The sequence below is a fragment of the Phalacrocorax carbo genome, unplaced genomic scaffold (genome assembly GCF_963921805.1).
Source record: "Phalacrocorax carbo unplaced genomic scaffold, bPhaCar2.1 SCAFFOLD_76, whole genome shotgun sequence".
Lineage (NCBI taxonomy): Eukaryota > Metazoa > Chordata > Aves > Suliformes > Phalacrocoracidae > Phalacrocorax > Phalacrocorax carbo.
Window position 1 is genome coordinate 402,033 of NW_026990414.1, and position 22,646 is coordinate 424,678.

Consider the following 22,646-nt stretch of genomic DNA (forward strand, 5'->3'; position numbering starts at 1 on the left):
TTCTCTTTGGCATCTTTTCCTTATTCCTCGGTTCCCTCCTCGCTGCCCTGTGGCCCGTCCCCATTTTATTGTTGCCTCTCCCTCCCTCTCTCTGGCTTCTTACCCCTGTTTTTTAAATTCCTCCCTCTCTTCCCTGGTGGCCGTGTGATCTTTAGCCTTTCTCCTTCTCTTTCTGCCCACCTCTCTGTGTCTATTCGTTAATTCTTCCCTCTCTGCCCTGTAGCCTGTAGCTTTTGTCCTTTCTGGCTTCCCCATGTCCCTATTTTACAATTGGTTCTCTCTTCTTTCTGTACGCATTGCGATTCCTTTTGCTCTCCATCTCCCTTTTGGTGTATTTTCTTTTTCCTCTGGCTCCCTGTCCCTAATTGTTAATTCCCTCCCTGCTCATGCTCTGTACCACGTTGCCCCGTGGTTCGTTTTGTGGTGTTCCCTTCCCGGCCCCTTCCCTCCGCCGTTGTCTGTCTCGGTTCCCTGTCCCTGTGGCTTCTTTCTTCCCTCTCTGCCCTGTTCTTGTCGCTTTTCTTGTCTTTCTCCATCTTGCTCTGTCAGCTTTCTGCCCCTAGTCTTCATTCCTCCCTCGCTGTCGTGCTGCCTGCCCCAGGTTCTTTGTGTGTTTCCAGCCTGCTCCACATCGTTCTTTCTTGGTCTCTGTCCTGCTCTTCCCCTCTCTGCTGCTTTTATCTCCACCTCTGACAGGCTCCCTCTCTGTGTTCTAATTCCACGGTCTCTGTCACGTAGACCCGTGCTGTTTGTTTGTCCTCATCTCTCTGTCCAGCTCCTTGCTGCTATGATTTATTGCCCAATTTCCTCCCTCTCTGTCTTGCTAGCCCATTGCTGTTGGTTTTTCTTCGTTTGTCTCTGTCTGCCTCCCAGTGCCTGATCTTTAATTCCTCCTTCCCCCTAGGCCGCTGTTCCTTTTTTCCATACTACATTGTGTTCTCTTTGGCATCTTTTCCTTATTCCTCGGTTCCCTCCTCGCTGCCCTGTGGCCCGTCCCCATTTTATTGTTGCCTCTCCCTCCCTCTCTCTGGCCTCTTACCCCTGTTTTTTAAATTCCTCCCTCTCTTCCCTGGTGGCCGTGTGATCTTTAGCCTTTCTCCGTCTCTTTCTGCCCAGCTCTCTGTGTCTATTCGTTAATTCTTCCCTCTCTGCCCTGTAGCCTGTAGCTTTTGTCCTTTCTGGCTTCCCCATGTCCCTATTTTAGAATTGGTTCTCTCTTCTTTCTGTACGCATTGCGATTCCTTTTGCTCTCCATCTCCCTTTTGGTGTATTTTCTTTTTCCTCTGGCTCCCTGTCCCTAATTGTTAATTCTCTCCCTGCTCATGCTCTGTACCACGTAGCCCCGTGGTTCGTTTTGTGGTGTTCCCTTCCCTCCGTCGTTGCCTGTCTCGGCTCCCTGTCCCTGTGAATTCTTACTTCCCTCTCTGCCCTGTTCTTGTCGCTTTTCTTGTCTTTCTCCATCTTGCTCTGTCAGCTTTCTGCCCCTAGTCTTCATTCCTCCTTCGCTGTCGTGCTGCCTGCCCCAGGTTCTTTGTGTGTTTCCAGCCTGCTCCACATCGTTCTTTCTTGGTCTCTGTCCTGCTCTTCCCTCTTTCTGCTGCCTCTCTTCCCCTCTCTGCTGCTTTTATCTCCACCTCTGACAGGCTCCCTCTCTGTGTTCTAATTCCACGGTCTCTGTCACGTAGACCCGTGCTGTTTGTTTGTCCTCATCTCTCTCTGTCCAGCTCCTTGCTGCTATGATTTATTGCCCAATTTCCTCCCTCTCTGTCTTGCTAGCCCATTGCTGTTGGTTTTTCTTCGTTTGTCTCTGTCTGCCTCCCAGTGCCTGATCTTTAATTCCTCCTTCCCCATAGGCCGCTGTTCCTTTTTTCCATACTACATTGTGTTCTCTTTGGCATCTTTTCCTTATTCCTCGGTTCCCTCCTCGCTGCCCTGTGGCCCGTCCCCATTTTATTGTTGCCTCTCCCTCCCTCTCTCTGGCCTCTTACCCCGGTTTTTTAAATTCCTCCCGCTCTTCCCTGGTGGCCGTGTGATCTTTAGCCTTTCTCCGTCTCTTTCTGCCCAGCTCTCTGTGTCTATTCGTTAATTCTTCCCTCTCTGCCCTGTAGCCTGTAGCTTTTGTCCTTTCTGGCTTCCCCATGTCCCTATTTTAGAATTGGTTCTCTCTTCTTTCTGTACGCATTGCGATTCCTTTTGCTCTCCATCTCCCTTTTGGTGTATTTTCTTTTTCCTCTGGCTCCCTGTCCCTAATTGTTAATTCTCTCCCTGCTCATGCTCTGTACCACGTAGCCCCGTGGTTCGTTTTGTGGTGTTCCCTTCCCTCCGTCGTTGCCTGTCTCGGCTCCCTGTCCCTGTGGCTTCTTTCTTCCCTCTCTGCCCTGTTCTTGTCGCTTTTCTTGTCTTTCTCCATCTTGCTCTGTCAGCTTTCTGCCCCTAGTCTTCATTCCTCCCTCGCTGTCGTGCTGCCTGCCCCAGGTTCTTTGTGTGTTTCCAGCCTGCTCCACATCGTTCTTTCTTGTCTCTGTCCTGCTCTTCCCTCTTTCTGCTGCCTCTCTTCCCCTCTCTGCTGCTTTTATCTCCACCTCTGACAGGCTCCCTCTCTGTGTTCTAATTCCACGTTCTCTGTCACGTAGACCCGTGCTGTTTGTTTGTCCTCATCTCTCTCTGTCCAGCTCCTTGCTGCTATGTTTTATTGCCCAATTTCCTCCCTCTCTGTCTTGCTAGCCCATTGCTGTTGGTTTTTCTTCGTTTGTCTCTGTCTGCCTCCCAGTGCCTGATCTTTAATTCCTCCTTCCCCATAGGCCGCTGTTCCTTTTTTCCATACTACATTGTGTTCTCTTTGGCATCTTTTCCTTATTCCTCGGTTCCCTCCTCGCTGCCCTGTGGACCGTCCCCATTTTATTGTTGCCTCTCCCTCCCTCTCTCTGGCTTCTTACCCCTGTTTTTTAAATTCCTCCCTCTCTTCCCTGGTGGCCGTGAGATCTTTAGCCTTTCTCCGTCTCTTTCTGCCCAGCTCTCTGTGTCTATTCGTTAATTCTTCCCTCTCTGCCCTGTAGCCTGTAGCTTTTGTCCTTTCTGGCTTCCCCATGTCCCTATTTTAGAATTGGTTCTCTCTCTTCTTTCTGTACGCATTGCGATTCCTTTTGCTCTCCATCTCCCTTTTGGTGTATTTTCTTTTTCCTCTGGCTCCCTGTCCCTAATTGTTAATTCTCTCCCTGCTCATGCTCTGTACCACGTAGCCCCGTGGTTCGTTTTGTGGTGTTCCCTTCCCTCTGTCGTTGGCTGTCTCGGCTCCCTGTCCCTGTGAATTCTTACTTCCCTCTCTGCCCTGTTCTTGTCGCTTTTCTTGTCTTTCTCCATCTTGCTCTGTCAGCTTTCTGCCCCTAGTCTTCATTCCTCCCTCGCTGTCGTGCTGCCTGCCCCAGGTTCTTTGTGTGTTTCCAGCCTGCTCCACATCGTTCTTTCTTGTCTCTGTCCTGCTCTTCCCTCTTTCTGCTTCCTCTCTTCCCCTCTCTGCTGCTTTTATCTCCACCTCTGACAGGCTCCCTCTCTGTGTTCTAATTCCACGTTCTCTGTCACGTAGACCCGTGCTGTTTGTTTGTCCTCTTCTCTCTGTCCAGCTCCTTGCTGCTATGATTTATTGCCCAATTTCCTCCCTCTCTGTCTTGCTAGCCCATTGCTGTTGGTTTTTCTTCGTTTGTCTCTGTCTGCCTCCCAGTGCCTGATCTTTAATTCCTCCTTCCCCCTAGGCCGCTGTTCCTTTTTTCCATACTACATTGTGTTCTCTTTGGCATCTTTTCCTTATTCCTCGGTTCCCTCCTCGCTGCCCTGTGGCCCGTCCCCATTTTATTGTTGCCTCTCCCTCCCTCTCTCTGGCCTCTTACCCCTGTTTTTTAAATTCCTCCCTCTCTTCCCTGGTGGCCGTGTGATCTTTAGCCTTTCTCCGTCTCTTTCTGCCCAGCTCTCTGTGTCTATTCGTTAATTCTTCCCTCTCTGCCCTGTAGCCTGTAGCTTTTGTCCTTTCTGGCTTCCCCATGTCCCTATTTTAGAATTGGTTCTCTCTTCTTTCTGTACGCATTGCGATTCCTTTTGCTCTCCATCTCCCTTTTGGTGTATTTTCTTTTTCCTCTGGCTCCCTGTCCCTAATTGTTAATTCTCTCCCTGCTCATGCTCTGTACCACGTAGCCCCGTGGTTCGTTTTGTGGTGTTCCCTTCCCGGCCCCTTCCCTCCGCCGTTGCCTGTCTCGGTTCCCTGTCCCTGTGGCTTCTTTCTTCCCTCTCTGCCCTGTTCTTGTCGCTTTTCTTGTCTTTCTCCATCTTGCTCTGTCAGCTTTCTGCCCCAGTCTTCATTCCTCCCTCGCTGTCATGCTGCCTGCCCCAGGTTCTTTGTGTGTTTCCAGCCTGCTCCACATCGTTCTTTCTTGGTCTCTGTCCTGCTCTTCCCTCTTTCTGCTGCCTCTCTTCCCCTCTCTGCTGCTTTTATCTCCACCTCTGACAGGCTCCCTCTCTGTGTTCTAATTCCACGGTCTCTGTCACGTAGACCCGTGCTGTTTGTTTGTCCTCATCTCTCTCTGTCCAGCTCCTTGCTGCTATGATTTATTGCCCAATTTCCTCCCTCTCTGTCTTGCTAGCCCATTGCTGTTGGTTTTTCTTCGTTTGTCTCTGTCTGCCTCCCAGTGCCTGATCTTTAATTCCTCCTTCCCCCTAGGCCGCTGTTCCTTTTTTCCATACTACATTGTGTTCTCTTTGGCATCTTTTCCTTATTCCTCGGTTCCCTCCTCGCTGCCCTGTGGCCCGTCCCCATTTTATTGTTGCCTCTCCCTCCCTCTCTCTGGCTTCTTACCCCTGTTTTTTAAATTCCTCCCTCTCTTCCCTGGTGGCCGTGAGATCTTTAGCCTTTCTCCGTCTCTTTCTGCCCAGCTCTCTGTGTCTATTCGTTAATTCTTCCCTCTCTGCCCTGTAGCCTGTAGCTTTTGTCCTTTCTGGCTTCCCCATGTCCCTATTTTAGAATTGGTTCTCTCTTCTTTCTGTACGCATTGCGATTCCTTTTGCTCTCCATCTCCCTTTTGGTGTATTTTCTTTTTCCTCTGGCTCCCTGTCCCTAATTGTTAATTCTCTCCCTGCTCATGCTCTGTACCACGTAGCCCCGTGGTTCGTTTTGTGGTGTTCCCTTCCCTCTGTCGTTGGCTGTCTCGGCTCCCTGTCCCTGTGAATTCTTACTTCCCTCTCTGCCCTGTTCTTGTCGCTTTTCTTGTCTTTCTCCATCTTGCTCTGTCAGCTTTCTGCCCCTAGTCTTCATTCCTCCCTCGCTGTCGTGCTGCCTGCCCCAGGTTCTTTGTGTGTTTCCAGCCTGCTCCACATCGTTCTTTCTTGTCTCTGTCCTGCTCTTCCCTCTTTCTGCTTCCTCTCTTCCCCTCTCTGCTGCTTTTATCTCCACCTCTGACAGGCTCCCTCTCTGTGTTCTAATTCCACGTTCTCTGTCACGTAGACCCGTGCTGTTTGTTTGTCCTCTTCTCTCTGTCCAGCTCCTTGCTGCTATGATTTATTGCCCAATTTCCTCCCTCTCTGTCTTGCTAGCCCATTGCTGTTGGTTTTTCTTCGTTTGTCTCTGTCTGCCTCCCAGTGCCTGATCTTTAATTCCTCCTTCCCCCTAGGCCGCTGTTCCTTTTTTCCATACTACATTGTGTTCTCTTTGGCATCTTTTCCTTATTCCTCGGTTCCCTCCTCGCTGCCCTGTGGCCCGTCCCCATTTTATTGTTGCCTCTCCCTCCCTCTCTCTGGCCTCTTACCCCTGTTTTTTAAATTCCTCCCTCTCTTCCCTGGTGGCCGTGTGATCTTTAGCCTTTCTCCGTCTCTTTCTGCCCAGCTCTCTGTGTCTATTCGTTAATTCTTCCCTCTCTGCCCTGTAGCCTGTAGCTTTTGTCCTTTCTGGCTTCCCCATGTCCCTATTTTAGAATTGGTTCTCTCTTCTTTCTGTACGCATTGCGATTCCTTTTGCTCTCCATCTCCCTTTTGGTGTATTTTCTTTTTCCTCTGGCTCCCTGTCCCTAATTGTTAATTCTCTCCCTGCTCATGCTCTGTACCACGTAGCCCCGTGGTTCGTTTTGTGGTGTTCCCTTCCCGGCCCCTTCCCTCCGCCGTTGCCTGTCTCGGTTCCCTGTCCCTGTGGCTTCTTTCTTCCCTCTCTGCCCTGTTCTTGTCGCTTTTCTTGTCTTTCTCCATCTTGCTCTGTCAGCTTTCTGCCCCAGTCTTCATTCCTCCCTCGCTGTCATGCTGCCTGCCCCAGGTTCTTTGTGTGTTTCCAGCCTGCTCCACATCGTTCTTTCTTGGTCTCTGTCCTGCTCTTCCCTCTTTCTGCTGCCTCTCTTCCCCTCTCTGCTGCTTTTATCTCCACCTCTGACAGGCTCCCTCTCTGTGTTCTAATTCCACGTTCTCTGTCACGTAGACCCGTGCTGTTTGTTTGTCCTCATCTCTCTCTGTCCAGCTCCTTGCTGCTATGATTTATTGCCCAATTTCCTCCCTCTCTGTCTTGCTAGCCCATTGCTGTTGGTTTTTCTTCGTTTGTCTCTGTCTGCCTCCCAGTGCCTGATCTTTAATTCCTCCTTCCCCATAGGCCGCTGTTCCTTTTTTCCATACTACATTGTGTTCTCTTTGGCATCTTTTCCTTATTCCTCGGTTCCCTCCTCGCTGCCCTGTGGCCCGTCCCCATTTTATTGTTGCCTCTCCCTCCCTCTCTCTGGCCTCTTACCCCTGTTTTTTAAATTCCTCCCTCTCTTCCCTGGTGGCCGTGTGATCTTTAGCCTTTCTCCGTCTCTTTCTGCCCAGCTCTCTGTGTCTATTCGTTAATTCTTCCCTCTCTGCCCTGTAGCCTGTAGCTTTTGTCCTTTCTGGCTTCCCCATGTCCCTATTTTAGAATTGGTTCTCTCTTCTTTCTGTACGCATTGCGATTCCTTTTGCTCTCCATCTCCCTTTTGGTGTATTTTCTTTTTCCTCTGGCTCCCTGTCCCTAATTGTTAATTCTCTCCCTGCTCATGCTCTGTACCACGTAGCCCCGTGGTTCGTTTTGTGGTGTTCCCTTCCCTCCGTCGTTGCCTGTCTCGGCTCCCTGTCCCTGTGAATTCTTACTTCCCTCTCTGCCCTGTTCTTGTCGCTTTTCTTGTCTTTCTCCATCTTGCTCTGTCAGCTTTCTGCCCCTAGTCTTCATTCCTCCTTCGCTGTCGTGCTGCCTGCCCCAGGTTCTTTGTGTGTTTCCAGCCTGCTCCACATCGTTCTTTCTTGGTCTCTGTCCTGCTCTTCCCTCTTTCTGCTGCCTCTCTTCCCCTCTCTGCTGCTTTTATCTCCACCTCTGACAGGCTCCCTCTCTGTGTTCTAATTCCACGGTCTCTGTCACGTAGACCCGTGCTGTTTGTTTGTCCTCATCTCTCTCTGTCCAGCTCCTTGCTGCTATGATTTATTGCCCAATTTCCTCCCTCTCTGTCTTGCTAGCCCATTGCTGTTGGTTTTTCTTCGTTTGTCTCTGTCTGCCTCCCAGTGCCTGATCTTTAATTCCTCCTTCCCCATAGGCCGCTGTTCCTTTTTTCCATACTACATTGTGTTCTCTTTGGCATCTTTTCCTTATTCCTCGGTTCCCTCCTCGCTGCCCTGTGGCCCGTCCCCATTTTATTGTTGCCTCTCCCTCCCTCTCTCTGGCCTCTTACCCCGGTTTTTTAAATTCCTCCCGCTCTTCCCTGGTGGCCGTGTGATCTTTAGCCTTTCTCCGTCTCTTTCTGCCCAGCTCTCTGTGTCTATTCGTTAATTCTTCCCTCTCTGCCCTGTAGCCTGTAGCTTTTGTCCTTTCTGGCTTCCCCATGTCCCTATTTTAGAATTGGTTCTCTCTTCTTTCTGTACGCATTGCGATTCCTTTTGCTCTCCATCTCCCTTTTGGTGTATTTTCTTTTTCCTCTGGCTCCCTGTCCCTAATTGTTAATTCTCTCCCTGCTCATGCTCTGTACCACGTAGCCCCGTGGTTCGTTTTGTGGTGTTCCCTTCCCTCCGTCGTTGCCTGTCTCGGCTCCCTGTCCCTGTGGCTTCTTTCTTCCCTCTCTGCCCTGTTCTTGTCGCTTTTCTTGTCTTTCTCCATCTTGCTCTGTCAGCTTTCTGCCCCTAGTCTTCATTCCTCCCTCGCTGTCGTGCTGCCTGCCCCAGGTTCTTTGTGTGTTTCCAGCCTGCTCCACATCGTTCTTTCTTGTCTCTGTCCTGCTCTTCCCTCTTTCTGCTGCCTCTCTTCCCCTCTCTGCTGCTTTTATCTCCACCTCTGACAGGCTCCCTCTCTGTGTTCTAATTCCACGTTCTCTGTCACGTAGACCCGTGCTGTTTGTTTGTCCTCATCTCTCTCTGTCCAGCTCCTTGCTGCTATGTTTTATTGCCCAATTTCCTCCCTCTCTGTCTTGCTAGCCCATTGCTGTTGGTTTTTCTTCGTTTGTCTCTGTCTGCCTCCCAGTGCCTGATCTTTAATTCCTCCTTCCCCATAGGCCGCTGTTCCTTTTTTCCATACTACATTGTGTTCTCTTTGGCATCTTTTCCTTATTCCTCGGTTCCCTCCTCGCTGCCCTGTGGACCGTCCCCATTTTATTGTTGCCTCTCCCTCCCTCTCTCTGGCTTCTTACCCCTGTTTTTTAAATTCCTCCCTCTCTTCCCTGGTGGCCGTGAGATCTTTAGCCTTTCTCCGTCTCTTTCTGCCCAGCTCTCTGTGTCTATTCGTTAATTCTTCCCTCTCTGCCCTGTAGCCTGTAGCTTTTGTCCTTTCTGGCTTCCCCATGTCCCTATTTTAGAATTGGTTCTCTCTCTTCTTTCTGTACGCATTGCGATTCCTTTTGCTCTCCATCTCCCTTTTGGTGTATTTTCTTTTTCCTCTGGCTCCCTGTCCCTAATTGTTAATTCTCTCCCTGCTCATGCTCTGTACCACGTAGCCCCGTGGTTCGTTTTGTGGTGTTCCCTTCCCTCTGTCGTTGGCTGTCTCGGCTCCCTGTCCCTGTGAATTCTTACTTCCCTCTCTGCCCTGTTCTTGTCGCTTTTCTTGTCTTTCTCCATCTTGCTCTGTCAGCTTTCTGCCCCTAGTCTTCATTCCTCCCTCGCTGTCGTGCTGCCTGCCCCAGGTTCTTTGTGTGTTTCCAGCCTGCTCCACATCGTTCTTTCTTGTCTCTGTCCTGCTCTTCCCTCTTTCTGCTTCCTCTCTTCCCCTCTCTGCTGCTTTTATCTCCACCTCTGACAGGCTCCCTCTCTGTGTTCTAATTCCACGTTCTCTGTCACGTAGACCCGTGCTGTTTGTTTGTCCTCTTCTCTCTGTCCAGCTCCTTGCTGCTATGATTTATTGCCCAATTTCCTCCCTCTCTGTCTTGCTAGCCCATTGCTGTTGGTTTTTCTTCGTTTGTCTCTGTCTGCCTCCCAGTGCCTGATCTTTAATTCCTCCTTCCCCCTAGGCCGCTGTTCCTTTTTTCCATACTACATTGTGTTCTCTTTGGCATCTTTTCCTTATTCCTCGGTTCCCTCCTCGCTGCCCTGTGGCCCGTCCCCATTTTATTGTTGCCTCTCCCTCCCTCTCTCTGGCCTCTTACCCCTGTTTTTTAAATTCCTCCCTCTCTTCCCTGGTGGCCGTGTGATCTTTAGCCTTTCTCCGTCTCTTTCTGCCCAGCTCTCTGTGTCTATTCGTTAATTCTTCCCTCTCTGCCCTGTAGCCTGTAGCTTTTGTCCTTTCTGGCTTCCCCATGTCCCTATTTTAGAATTGGTTCTCTCTTCTTTCTGTACGCATTGCGATTCCTTTTGCTCTCCATCTCCCTTTTGGTGTATTTTCTTTTTCCTCTGGCTCCCTGTCCCTAATTGTTAATTCTCTCCCTGCTCATGCTCTGTACCACGTAGCCCCGTGGTTCGTTTTGTGGTGTTCCCTTCCCGGCCCCTTCCCTCCGCCGTTGCCTGTCTCGGTTCCCTGTCCCTGTGGCTTCTTTCTTCCCTCTCTGCCCTGTTCTTGTCGCTTTTCTTGTCTTTCTCCATCTTGCTCTGTCAGCTTTCTGCCCCAGTCTTCATTCCTCCCTCGCTGTCATGCTGCCTGCCCCAGGTTCTTTGTGTGTTTCCAGCCTGCTCCACATCGTTCTTTCTTGGTCTCTGTCCTGCTCTTCCCTCTTTCTGCTGCCTCTCTTCCCCTCTCTGCTGCTTTTATCTCCACCTCTGACAGGCTCCCTCTCTGTGTTCTAATTCCACGGTCTCTGTCACGTAGACCCGTGCTGTTTGTTTGTCCTCATCTCTCTCTGTCCAGCTCCTTGCTGCTATGATTTATTGCCCAATTTCCTCCCTCTCTGTCTTGCTAGCCCATTGCTGTTGGTTTTTCTTCGTTTGTCTCTGTCTGCCTCCCAGTGCCTGATCTTTAATTCCTCCTTCCCCCTAGGCCGCTGTTCCTTTTTTCCATACTACATTGTGTTCTCTTTGGCATCTTTTCCTTATTCCTCGGTTCCCTCCTCGCTGCCCTGTGGCCCGTCCCCATTTTATTGTTGCCTCTCCCTCCCTCTCTCTGGCTTCTTACCCCTGTTTTTTAAATTCCTCCCTCTCTTCCCTGGTGGCCGTGAGATCTTTAGCCTTTCTCCGTCTCTTTCTGCCCAGCTCTCTGTGTCTATTCGTTAATTCTTCCCTCTCTGCCCTGTAGCCTGTAGCTTTTGTCCTTTCTGGCTTCCCCATGTCCCTATTTTAGAATTGGTTCTCTCTTCTTTCTGTACGCATTGCGATTCCTTTTGCTCTCCATCTCCCTTTTGGTGTATTTTCTTTTTCCTCTGGCTCCCTGTCCCTAATTGTTAATTCTCTCCCTGCTCATGCTCTGTACCACGTAGCCCCGTGGTTCGTTTTGTGGTGTTCCCTTCCCTCTGTCGTTGGCTGTCTCGGCTCCCTGTCCCTGTGAATTCTTACTTCCCTCTCTGCCCTGTTCTTGTCGCTTTTCTTGTCTTTCTCCATCTTGCTCTGTCAGCTTTCTGCCCCTAGTCTTCATTCCTCCCTCGCTGTCGTGCTGCCTGCCCCAGGTTCTTTGTGTGTTTCCAGCCTGCTCCACATCGTTCTTTCTTGTCTCTGTCCTGCTCTTCCCTCTTTCTGCTTCCTCTCTTCCCCTCTCTGCTGCTTTTATCTCCACCTCTGACAGGCTCCCTCTCTGTGTTCTAATTCCACGTTCTCTGTCACGTAGACCCGTGCTGTTTGTTTGTCCTCTTCTCTCTGTCCAGCTCCTTGCTGCTATGATTTATTGCCCAATTTCCTCCCTCTCTGTCTTGCTAGCCCATTGCTGTTGGTTTTTCTTCGTTTGTCTCTGTCTGCCTCCCAGTGCCTGATCTTTAATTCCTCCTTCCCCCTAGGCCGCTGTTCCTTTTTTCCATACTACATTGTGTTCTCTTTGGCATCTTTTCCTTATTCCTCGGTTCCCTCCTCGCTGCCCTGTGGCCCGTCCCCATTTTATTGTTGCCTCTCCCTCCCTCTCTCTGGCCTCTTACCCCTGTTTTTTAAATTCCTCCCTCTCTTCCCTGGTGGCCGTGTGATCTTTAGCCTTTCTCCGTCTCTTTCTGCCCAGCTCTCTGTGTCTATTCGTTAATTCTTCCCTCTCTGCCCTGTAGCCTGTAGCTTTTGTCCTTTCTGGCTTCCCCATGTCCCTATTTTAGAATTGGTTCTCTCTTCTTTCTGTACGCATTGCGATTCCTTTTGCTCTCCATCTCCCTTTTGGTGTATTTTCTTTTTCCTCTGGCTCCCTGTCCCTAATTGTTAATTCTCTCCCTGCTCATGCTCTGTACCACGTAGCCCCGTGGTTCGTTTTGTGGTGTTCCCTTCCCGGCCCCTTCCCTCCGCCGTTGCCTGTCTCGGTTCCCTGTCCCTGTGGCTTCTTTCTTCCCTCTCTGCCCTGTTCTTGTCGCTTTTCTTGTCTTTCTCCATCTTGCTCTGTCAGCTTTCTGCCCCAGTCTTCATTCCTCCCTCGCTGTCATGCTGCCTGCCCCAGGTTCTTTGTGTGTTTCCAGCCTGCTCCACATCGTTCTTTCTTGGTCTCTGTCCTGCTCTTCCCTCTTTCTGCTGCCTCTCTTCCCCTCTCTGCTGCTTTTATCTCCACCTCTGACAGGCTCCCTCTCTGTGTTCTAATTCCACGTTCTCTGTCACGTAGACCCGTGCTGTTTGTTTGTCCTCATCTCTCTCTGTCCAGCTCCTTGCTGCTATGATTTATTGCCCAATTTCCTCCCTCTCTGTCTTGCTAGCCCATTGCTGTTGGTTTTTCTTCGTTTGTCTCTGTCTGCCTCCCAGTGCCTGATCTTTAATTCCTCCTTCCCCATAGGCCGCTGTTCCTTTTTTCCATACTACATTGTGTTCTCTTTGGCATCTTTTCCTTATTCCTCGGTTCCCTCCTCGCTGCCCTGTGGACCGTCCCCATTTTATTGTTGCCTCTCCCTCCCTCTCTCTGGCTTCTTACCCCTGTTTCTTAAATTCCTCCCTCTCTTCCCTGGTGGCCGTGAGATCTTTAGCCTTTCTCCGTCTCTTTCTGCCCAGCTCTCTGTGTCTATTCGTTAATTCTTCCCTCTCTGCCCTGTAGCCTGTAGCTTTTGTCCTTTCTGGCTTCCCCATGTCCCTATTTTAGAATTGGTTCTCTCTTCTTTCTGTACGCATTGCGATTCCTTTTGCTCTCCATCTCCCTTTTGGTGTATTTTCTTTTTCCTCTGGCTCCCTGTCCCTAATTGTTAATTCTCTCCCTGCTCATGCTCTGTACCACGTAGCCCCGTGGTTCGTTTTGTGGTGTTCCCTTCCCTCCGTCGTTGCCTGTCTCGGCTCCCTGTCCCTGTGAATTCTTACTTCCCTCTCTGCCCTGTTCTTGTCGCTTTTCTTGTCTTTCTCCATCTTGCTCTGTCAGCTTTCTGCCCCTAGTCTTCATTCCTCCCTCGCTGTCGTGCTGCCTGCCCCAGGTTCTTTGTGTGTTTCCAGCCTGCTCCACATCGTTCTTTCTTGGTCTCTGTCCTGCTCTTCCCTCTTTCTGCTGCCTCTCTTCCCCTCTCTGCTGCTTTTATCTCCACCTCTGACAGGCTCCCTCTCTGTGTTCTAATTCCACGGTCTCTGTCACGTAGACCCGTGCTGTTTGTTTGTCCTCATCTCTCTCTGTCCAGCTCCTTGCTGCTATGATTTATTGCCCAATTTCCTCCCTCTCTGTCTTGCTAGCCCATTGCTGTTGGTTTTTCTTCGTTTGTCTCTGTCTGCCTCCCAGTGCCTGATCTTTAATTCCTCCTTCCCCCTAGGCCGCTGTTCCTTTTTTCCATACTACATTGTGTTCTCTTTGGCATCTTTTCCTTATTCCTCGGTTCCCTCCTCGCTGCCCTGTGGCCCGTCCCCATTTTATTGTTGCCTCTCCCTCCCTCTCTCTGGCCTCTTACCCCTGTTTTTTAAATTCCTCCCTCTCTTCCCTGGTGGCCGTGTGATCTTTAGCCTTTCTCCGTCTCTTTCTGCCCAGCTCTCTGTGTCTATTCGTTAATTCTTCCCTCTCTGCCCTGTAGCCTGTAGCTTTTGTCCTTTCTGGCTTCCCCATGTCCCTATTTTAGAATTGGTTCTCTCTTCTTTCTGTACGCATTGCGATTCCTTTTGCTCTCCATCTCCCTTTTGGTGTATTTTCTTTTTCCTCTGGCTCCCTGTCCCTAATTGTTAATTCTCTCCCTGCTCATGCTCTGTACCACGTAGCCCCGTGGTTCGTTTTGTGGTGTTCCCTTCCCTCTGTCGTTGGCTGTCTCGGCTCCCTGTCCCTGTGAATTCTTACTTCCCTCTCTGCCCTGTTCTTGTCGCTTTTCTTGTCTTTCTCCATCTTGCTCTGTCAGCTTTCTGCCCCTAGTCTTCATTCCTCCCTCGCTGTCGTGCTGCCTGCCCCAGGTTCTTTGTGTGTTTCCAGCCTGCTCCACATCGTTCTTTCTTGTCTCTGTCCTGCTCTTCCCTCTTTCTGCTTCCTCTCTTCCCCTCTCTGCTGCTTTTATCTCCACCTCTGACAGGCTCCCTCTCTGTGTTCTAATTCCACGTTCTCTGTCACGTAGACCCGTGCTGTTTGTTTGTCCTCATCTCTCTGTCCAGCTCCTTGCTGCTATGATTTATTGCCCAATTTCCTCCCTCTCTGTCTTGCTAGCCCATTGCTGTTGGTTTTTCTTCGTTTGTCTCTGTCTGCCTCCCAGTGCCTGATCTTTAATTCCTCCTTCCCCCTAGGCCGCTGTTCCTTTTTTCCATACTACATTGTGTTCTCTTTGGCATCTTTTCCTTATTCCTCGGTTCCCTCCTCGCTGCCCTGTGGCCCGTCCCCATTTTATTGTTGCCTCTCCCTCCCTCTCTCTGGCTTCTTACCCCTGTTTTTTAAATTCCTCCCTCTCTTCCCTGGTGGCCGTGTGATCTTTAGCCTTTCTCCGTCTCTTTCTGCCCAGCTCTCTGTGTCTATTCGTTAATTCTTCCCTCTCTGCCCTGTAGCCTGTAGCTTTTGTCCTTTCTGGCTTCCCCATGTCCCTATTTTAGAATTGGTTCTCTCTTCTTTCTGTACGCATTGCGATTCCTTTTGCTCTCCATCTCCCTTTTGGTGTATTTTCTTTTTCCTCTGGCTCCCTGTCCCTAATTGTTAATTCCCTCCCTGCTCATGCTCTGTACCACGTAGCCCCGTGGTTCGTTTTGTGGTTTTCCCTCCCCGGCCCCTTCCCTCTGTCGTTGGCTGTCTCGGCTCCCTGTCCCTGTGGCTTCTTTCTTCCCTCTCTGCCCTGTTCTTGTCGCTTTTCTTGTCTTTCTCCATCTTGCTCTGTCAGCTTTCTGCCCCTAGTCTTCATTCCTCCCTCGCTGTTGTGCTGCCTGCCCCAGGTTCTTTGTGTGTTTCCAGCCTGCTCCTCATCGTTCTTTCTTGGTCTCTGTCCTGCTCTTCCCACTTTCTGCTGCCTCTCTTCCCCTCTCTCTGCTGCTTTTATCTCCACCTCAGTCAGGCTCCCTGTCCTTCTCTGGCTGTCCTGTTCCCTGCCTCGTGCCTTCTCACTACATGCACACACACCCCCCACCCCGTCCAGCCGCATGCCGCTTTTCTCTTCTCTCTTCCTACTGTCCTGTGCCCTGCTCCTCACCTTTGGTGGCCTCCCCCTCTGCCCAGCAGCCCGTCGCTCCAGGAGCCAGGCAATGGACGGTCCGCTCCCTGCCAAACGAGGACAAGCGTGTGCCGTGGTTTAGCCCCAGCTGGCAACTCTGCACCAGGGAGCTGCTTGCTCACTCCACCCTCAGTGGGCTGGGGGAGAGAGCTGGAAGGGTAAAAGTGAGAAAAATCATGGGTGTTTAATAGGTAGAGCAACAGCTGTGCGTGAAAGCAAAGCAAGGAATTAATTCACTCCTCCTTTTCGGTGGGCAGGTGTTGAGCCTTCTCTGGGAAAGCAGGGCTCTGTCAAGTGTAATGGTTACTTAGGGAGTGAAATGCCGTAGCCCCTAAGGACTCCCCCTTCTTCCCCAGCTGCATGTACTCAGCGTGATGTCAAATGGTATTGAATATCCCTTTGGTCAGTTAGCTGGGAAAGCTTTCCCAGCTGTGTCCTCTCCCAGCTTACTTGCTGGTGGGGCACTGAGAGAACCAGAAGAGGCTCTGACTGTGGAAGCAGTGCTCAGCACATCTCTACATTGTTAACGCTGTTTTGAACATAAATCCAAAACTTATCCTTTCCTAGCTACTATGGAGAAAATGAGCACTATCCTAGCCAAAACCAGCTCCGTGCGGCTCTGGCAATGGCGGCCGAGGTGGCCTGGGGGCAGGGGGAGCTTTGGGGACCCTGAGCCACGAATCGCTCCTGGGACTTGTTACATGCGCGCTGCCTGCACAAACACCTGCCCTCTCCTTTGCCCTCGGGGCTGCGTTTGCGCTCCCTTTGCGTGGGGCAAGGGGCTGTGATGGAGCCCGGGGAGGAGGTGGTGCACTGTGGGGGTGAGGGGAGGGGGCCCCCCGTTGCTGCTGCGCCTCAGCTGTGGGCGGGGTCTGGATGGAGGAGCCCCAGGTGCGGGCAGTGGGGCTGCCGGTGCCGGCTCCTACCTGGAAAAGGGGTGGTGCCCTGCTCCGGGGGGCCAGTGCGAGCCGAGGGCGGGACGGGGCGGAGCTGTGGCCGAGCGTCAGCGGGCTGCGACTGTAGCGACGGAGGAGGTGAGCGGGAGCTGGGTGGTGGACGGCTGGGTCCCGGGTGAAGCCCCGAGGAGGGCTGCGGCGGGGCAGCGCCGGGTCGGAGCGGGCGGTGGGGAGAGCGAGGCTGTGCTGAGGGCTCGGTGGGGCTTCCGGGTGCATCGGCGGGAGGGACGGTGCCCCGCAGGGTGAGAGAGCGGGGAGGGCGGGCTCGCGGCGTGCCGGGAGCTGTAGTCCTTGTGGCGCGCGGCCGCCGGCCCTGTCACGTGGTTCGCCGGGGCGCGGCGGGAGGCGCGGTGTTCCGGCGCTCGGGTGGCGGGCGGCCGTGCCGCGTACGGACCGCGAGGTGTATTTTTGGGGTTGGATTCGTGTTGATTTCTGGGGGCTTCCAGGTGCGGCCGCTCCCCGAGAAGCGGTGAGTTCCCCGAGAGCTGACAGAAGGGAGGAGGATGATGCTCTTTTCCCCTGCCCAGGACGCCTAAGATGGCCGCCTCCCCGGCTCACCGGAGCTCCCCCTCAGCCTCCCCTGGCCCGCCTTGCCCGCGCGCCTGCCCCCCCCCCCTCGCCCCGCGCGCTTGCCCCCCCTCCCTCGCCCCGCGCGCCTGCCCCCCCCACCCCCTCCCCCGCGCGCCTGCCCCCCCTCCGGCGCCTGCCCCCCCCCGTCGCCCCTCGCGCCTGCCCCCCCTCCGGCGCCTGCCCCCCCCCACCCCGTCGCCCCGCGCGCCTGCCCCCCCTCCGGCGCCTGCCCCCCCCCCACCCCCTCGCCCCGCGCGCCTGCCCCCCCTCCGGCGCCTGCCCCCCCTCCGGCGCCTGCCCCCCCCCCTCGCCCCGCGCGCTTGCCCCCCCTCCCTCGCCCCGCGCGCCTGCCCCCCCCACCCCCTCCCCCGCGCGCCTGCCCCCCCTCCGGCGCCTGCCCCCCCCCCCGTCGCCCCTCGCGCCTGCCCCCCCTCCGGCGCCTGCCCCCCCCCACCCCCTCGCCCCGCGCGCCTGCCCCCCCTCCGGCGCCTGCCCCCCCTCCGGCGCCTGCCCCCCCCCACCCCCTCGCCCCGCGCTTGGCCCCCCTCCGGCGCCTGCCCCCCCCCACCCCCTCACCCCGCGCGCCTGCCCCCCCTCCGGCGCCTACCCCCCCCCCCCTCGCCCCGCGCGCCTGCCCCCCCTCCGGCGCCTGCCCCCCCCCCACCCCCTCACCCCGCGCGCCTGCCCCCCCTCCGGCGCCTGCCCCCCCCCCCACCCCCTCGCCCCGCGCGCCTGCCCCCCCTCCGGCGCCTGCCCCCCCCTCCGGTGCCTGCCCCCCCCTCCGGCGCCTGCCCCCCCCCCCCCCGCGCGCCTGCCCCCCCCCCCGCGCGCCTGCCCCCCCTCCGTGCCTGCCCCTTCCCCCCCTCCCCGCGCGCCTGCCCCCCCCCGCCCTCGCCCCACGCGCCTGCCCCCAGCCCCGGCACCTCTCCTGAAGCGTGCTGCGTAGGCCTAGGCCGTCCCCAGGCCCTGTCGTGAAGGCAGCGAGCCGGCCCTCAAGCGCACTGGATTCCCCCTCGGCGCAGGGGCCCTTAGCACTAGCGCAGGGAAGGAGCGGGGGGTCCAGAAGCCCCCTGCGCAAGGAGAGGCTTTGGCCAGGGTCGATCGACGGTAATGATGGTCGCTCTTTCTTCTTTCCCTCTCCCAGAGACCTTGCTGCGGACGTGGTTGTCTGTCCTTCCCCCGGGGATGCCGTTGACTGTGGCCGTCTCAGGCTCACGTGGCTTCTCTCTGCCCGGCCTCGCCGTCCTTGCAGCGCGGGGCTCAAAAGGGATAGACAAAGCCCTTCCCGGCTGTGGACAGGACCTGCCTCGGCTGAAGCTGGAGACACCAACGAAAGGTAAAGAAGAAGAAATTGAAGGCGCTCTGGCTGACAGCTGCCTTCCTGCCGCAGGCAAGAGAGAGCCTGTCCCTGCAGGTGAGGGAGGAAGGATCCCCCTTCGTAGTCCGCAGCGGGCCAGGCCGACGTGCACCGCAGGGTCTGTACGCGTAACCCGGAGTTCGGTACGGGCGTGTAGTGCACGAGCGAGCTAGGCTACGTGCCTAGGAAGCCTCATCTTGTAAGAGCTGTAAGACACCCATGTATCCTCTTTAGGTGGAGGATGGCCTAGAGTCTGGAGCTGCAGAAGAGGCAGGGAGGAGAGAAGGGGAAACAAGCATCTGAACGGCTAAATTGTGCCAGCAGCGCTGAGAGCGAGAGTCACGGTGAGTCCTGGGCCACTGGGGCCCCATTGCCTCTCTTGTGCATCCTGGGCCCTCCCTGTCTCTCCCCTGGCCCACTCTCTTTCCTTACCTGCTGCAAAATTTTTTTTTTTGCGCTCCCCCCCCCCGCACCGTCTTTCTCCATCTCGCTCTGAGTGGCTCCCTGCCTCCCTGTCTTTTCAGTCCTCCCTCTCTCTGTCCTGTAGCCTGTGGCTACTTTTTCTTTCTCTCCCTCTCTCTCCCTGGCTCTGGCTCTGTTTTTTTGTATTCCTCCTGCTCTGTCCTGTAGCCTGTCGGTATTTTGTCTTTCTCTGGCTCTCTTGGTGTGACTCCCTGTGTTACTGAAAAACGTGGTAAAATTGGAAACAACTCTGTAACTCCAATTTAGTATTAAAGAGCAGGCATTCTTTATTCACGGCGCCAGATGCACGGGGGATCGCTCCTCCTAACGTGCGTACCTCACGCACCTTTCCCCTACAATTTATAGCTCAAAATTTTACGTAGTCAGACATATTCATTATTGTCCTGTCTACTGATTGGTACAAACTTGCTCTTTCCTTATGTAAATTACTGCGCAGGCTCGGTTGTCCTCTTCTGAGTAGGTGGTGTTACTTGAGTCGGTGGTGGTCCGTGAGTCGGTGGTCGCGATCTTCCCCCTGCCGGAATTACCTTTTACCTTCTTGGCTCTTAATCTTGCCAGTCTTGGCTAGTTTTCTCAGTCCGCTACACGAAACCGCGTTTTGTCATCCTTTTCTGACAGAAGCACATTGCCTATTGTTCTGTTCACATTAATGATTACCTAGGGACTAAAATGCAGATCAACAGATACACTGATTCGTACGCTCCATGTTCCCATAGTGTAACAACGTCTCTGGTTGATTGATTTCATCGCTTTGGTTACACTTGTTCCTGTTGTTCTGTTTCTTCTTTTTTGGCTTTGTGTGATCCTGTTTTTCTCTGCCTCTCGCTTTTCCCAGCTCCCCGTCCCTCACTTTTAATGCCCGTTATCCTTCACCAACTCACTCTTCCTTGGTTCCCGTCCCCGTTTCTGAATTCCTCCTGCTTTGCCACGTAGCCCGTGACATTTTCTTAATCTCTCTGTCTGCCTCAACGCTCCCCCCGCGCTTTTTATTCGTCTTCTCTGCTCTGTACCCTGCTACTGTTCTTGCCTTTCTGAGTTCTTCTCTGTCCAGCTCCCTTTCCCTATTCTTGAATTCTTGCTCTTCCTGCACCCACCGCTGTTCCCTGTGATCTCCATCTCTCTCTGTCCAGCTCCCTGTCCCTAGGTTTTAATTCCTGCCTCTGCCCACTGTAGCCTGTCTAGATTTTTCTCTCGGCCCCTCTCTGTCCGGCTCCCTCTCTCTGTGTTCTAATTCCACGTTCTCTGTCACGTAGACCCGTGCTGTTTGTTTGTCCTCATCTCTCTCTGTCCAGCTCCTTGCTGCTATGATTTATTGCCCAATTTCCTCCCTCTCTGTCTTGCTAGCCCATTGCTGTTGGTTTGTTTTCACTTGTTTCTTCGTTTGTCTCTGTCTGCCTCCCAGTGCCTGATCTTTAATTCCTCCTTCCCCATAGGCCGCTGTTCCTTTTTTCCATACTACATTGTGTTCTCTTTGGCATCTTTTCCTTATTCCTCGGTTCCCTCCTCGCTGCCCTGTGGACCGTCCCCATTTTATTGTTGCCTCTCCCTCCCTCTCTCTGGCTTCTTACCCCTGTTTTTTAAATTCCTCCCTCTCTTCCCTGGTGGCCGTGAGATCTTTAGCCTTTCTCCGTCTCTTTCTGCCCAGCTCTCTGTGTCTATTCGTTAATTCTTCCCTCTCTGCCCTGTAGCCTGTAGCTTTTGTCCTTTCTGGCTTCCCCATGTCCCTATTTTAGAATTGTTTCTCTCTCTTCTTTCTGTACGCATTGCGATTCCTTTTGCTCTCCATCTCCCTTTTGGTGTATTTTCTTTTTCCTCTGGCTCCCTGTCCCTAATTGTTAATTCTCTCCCTGCTCATGCTCTGTACCACGTAGCCCCGTGGTTCGTTTTGTGGTGTTCCCTTCCCTCCGTCGTTGCCTGTCTCGGCTCCCTGTCCCTGTGGCTTCTTACTTCCCTCTCTGCCCTGTTCTTGTCGCTTTTCTTGTCTTTCTCCATCTTGCTCTGTCAGCTTTCTGCCCCTATTCTTCATTCCTCCCTCGCTGTCGTGCTGCCTGCCCCAGGTTCTTTGTGTGTTTCCAGCCTGCTCCACATCGTTCTTTCTTGTCTCTGTCCTGCTCTTCCCTCTTTCTGCTTCCTCTCTTCCCCTCTCTGCTGCTTTTATCTCCACCTCTGACAGGCTCCCTTTCTGTGTTCTAATTCCACGTTCTCTGTCACGTAGACCCGTGCTGTTTGTTTGTCCTCATCTCTCTGTCCAGCTCCTTGCTGCTATGATTTATTGCCCAATTTCCTCCCTCTCTGTCTTGCTAGCCCATTGCTGTTGGTTTTTCTTCGTTTGTCTCTGTCTGCCTCCCAGTGCCTGATCTTTAATTCCTCCTTCCCCATAGGCCGCTGTTCCTTTTTTCCATACTACATTGTGTTCTCTTTGGCATCTTTTCCTTATTCCTCGGTTCCCTCCTCGCTGCCCTGTGGCCCGTCCCCATTTTATTGTTGCCTCTCCCTCCCTCTCTCTGGCTTCTTGCCCCTGTTTTTTAAATTCTTCCCTCTCTTCCCTGGTGGCCGTGTGATCTTTAGCCTTTCTCCGTCTCTTTCTGCCCAGCTCTCTGTGTCTATTCGTTAATTCTTCCCTCTCTGCCCTGTAGCCTGTAGCTTTTGTCCTTTCTGGCTTCCCCATGTCCCTATTTTACAATTGTTTCTCTCTCTTCTTTCTGTACGCATTGCGATTCCTGTTGCTCTCCGTCTCCCTTTTGGTGTATTTTCTTTTTCCTCTGGCTCCCTGTCCCTAATTGTTAATTCCCTCCCTGCTCATGCTCTGTACCACGTAGCCCCGTGGTTCGTTTTGTGGTTTTCCCTCCCCGGCCCCTTCCCTCTGTCGTTGGCTGTCTCGGCTCCCTGTCCCTGTGGCTTCTTTCTTCCCTCTCTGCCCTGTTCTTGTCGCTTTTCTTGTCTTTCTCCATCTTGCTCTGTCAGCTTTCTGCCCCTAGTCTTCATTCCTCCCTCGCTGTTGTGCTGCCTGCCCCAGGTTCTTTGTGTGTTTCCAGCCTGCTCCTCATCGTTCTTTCTTGGTCTCTGTCCTGCTCTTCCCACTTTCTGCTGCCTCTCTTCCCCTCTCTCTGCTGCTTTTATCTCCACCTCAGTCAGGCTCCCTGTCCTTCTCTGGCTGTCCTGTTCCCTGCCTCGTGCCTTCTCACTACATGCACACACACCCCCCACCCCGTCCAGCCGCATGCCGCTTTTCTCTTCTCTCTTCCTACTGTCCTGTGCCCTGCTCCTCACCTTTGGTGGCCTCCCCCTCTGCCCAGCAGCCCGTCGCTCCAGGAGCCAGGCAATGGACGGTCCGCTCCCTGCCAAACGAGGACAAGCGTGTGCCGTGGTTTAGCCCCAGCTGGCAACTCTGCACCAGGGAGCTGCTTGCTCACTCCACCCTCAGTGGGCTGGGGGAGAGAGCTGGAAGGGTAAAAGTGAGAAAAATCATGGGTGTTTAATAGGTAGAGCAACAGCTGTGCGTGAAAGCAAAGCAAGGAATTAATTCACTCCTCCTTTTCGGTGGGCAGGTGTTGAGCCTTCTCTGGGAAAGCAGGGCTCTGTCAAGTGTAATGGTTACTTAGGGAGTGAAATGCCGTAGCCCCTAAGGACTCCCCCTTCTTCCCCAGCTGCATGTACTCAGCGTGATGTCAAATGGTATTGAATATCCCTTTGGTCAGTTAGCTGGGAAAGCTTTCCCAGCTGTGTCCTCTCCCAGCTTACTTGCTGGTGGGGCACTGAGAGAACCAGAAGAGGCTCTGACTGTGGAAGCAGTGCTCAGCACATCTCTACATTGTTAACGCTGTTTTGAACATAAATCCAAAACTTATCCTTTCCTAGCTACTATGGAGAAAATGAGCACTATCCTAGCCAAAACCAGCTCCGTGCGGCTCTGGCAATGGCGGCCGAGGTGGCCTGGGGGCAGGGGGAGCTTTGGGGACCCTGAGCCACGAATCGCTCCTGGGACTTGTTACATGCGCGCTGCCTGCACAAACACCTGCCCTCTCCTTTGCCCTCGGGGCTGCGTTTGCGCTCCCTTTGCGTGGGGCAAGGGGCTGTGATGGAGCCCGGGGAGGAGGTGGTGCACTGTGGGGGTGAGGGGAGGGGGCCCCCCATTGCTGCTGCGCCTCAGCTGTG

General features: G+C 53.5%; 1 long non-coding RNA gene across 1 annotated transcript in view; it reads left to right on the forward strand.

The window, feature by feature from the left end:
- LOC135311183 (uncharacterized) overlaps window positions 1–22,646 on the forward strand; it is a 42,737-nt gene that overhangs the window by 11,270 nt on the left and 8,821 nt on the right. Inside the window, exon 2 of the long non-coding RNA XR_010370991.1 lies at window positions 17,796–18,352. This is a non-coding gene — a long non-coding RNA (uncharacterized LOC135311183). The remainder of the gene's footprint in view (window positions 1–17,795; window positions 18,353–22,646) is intronic.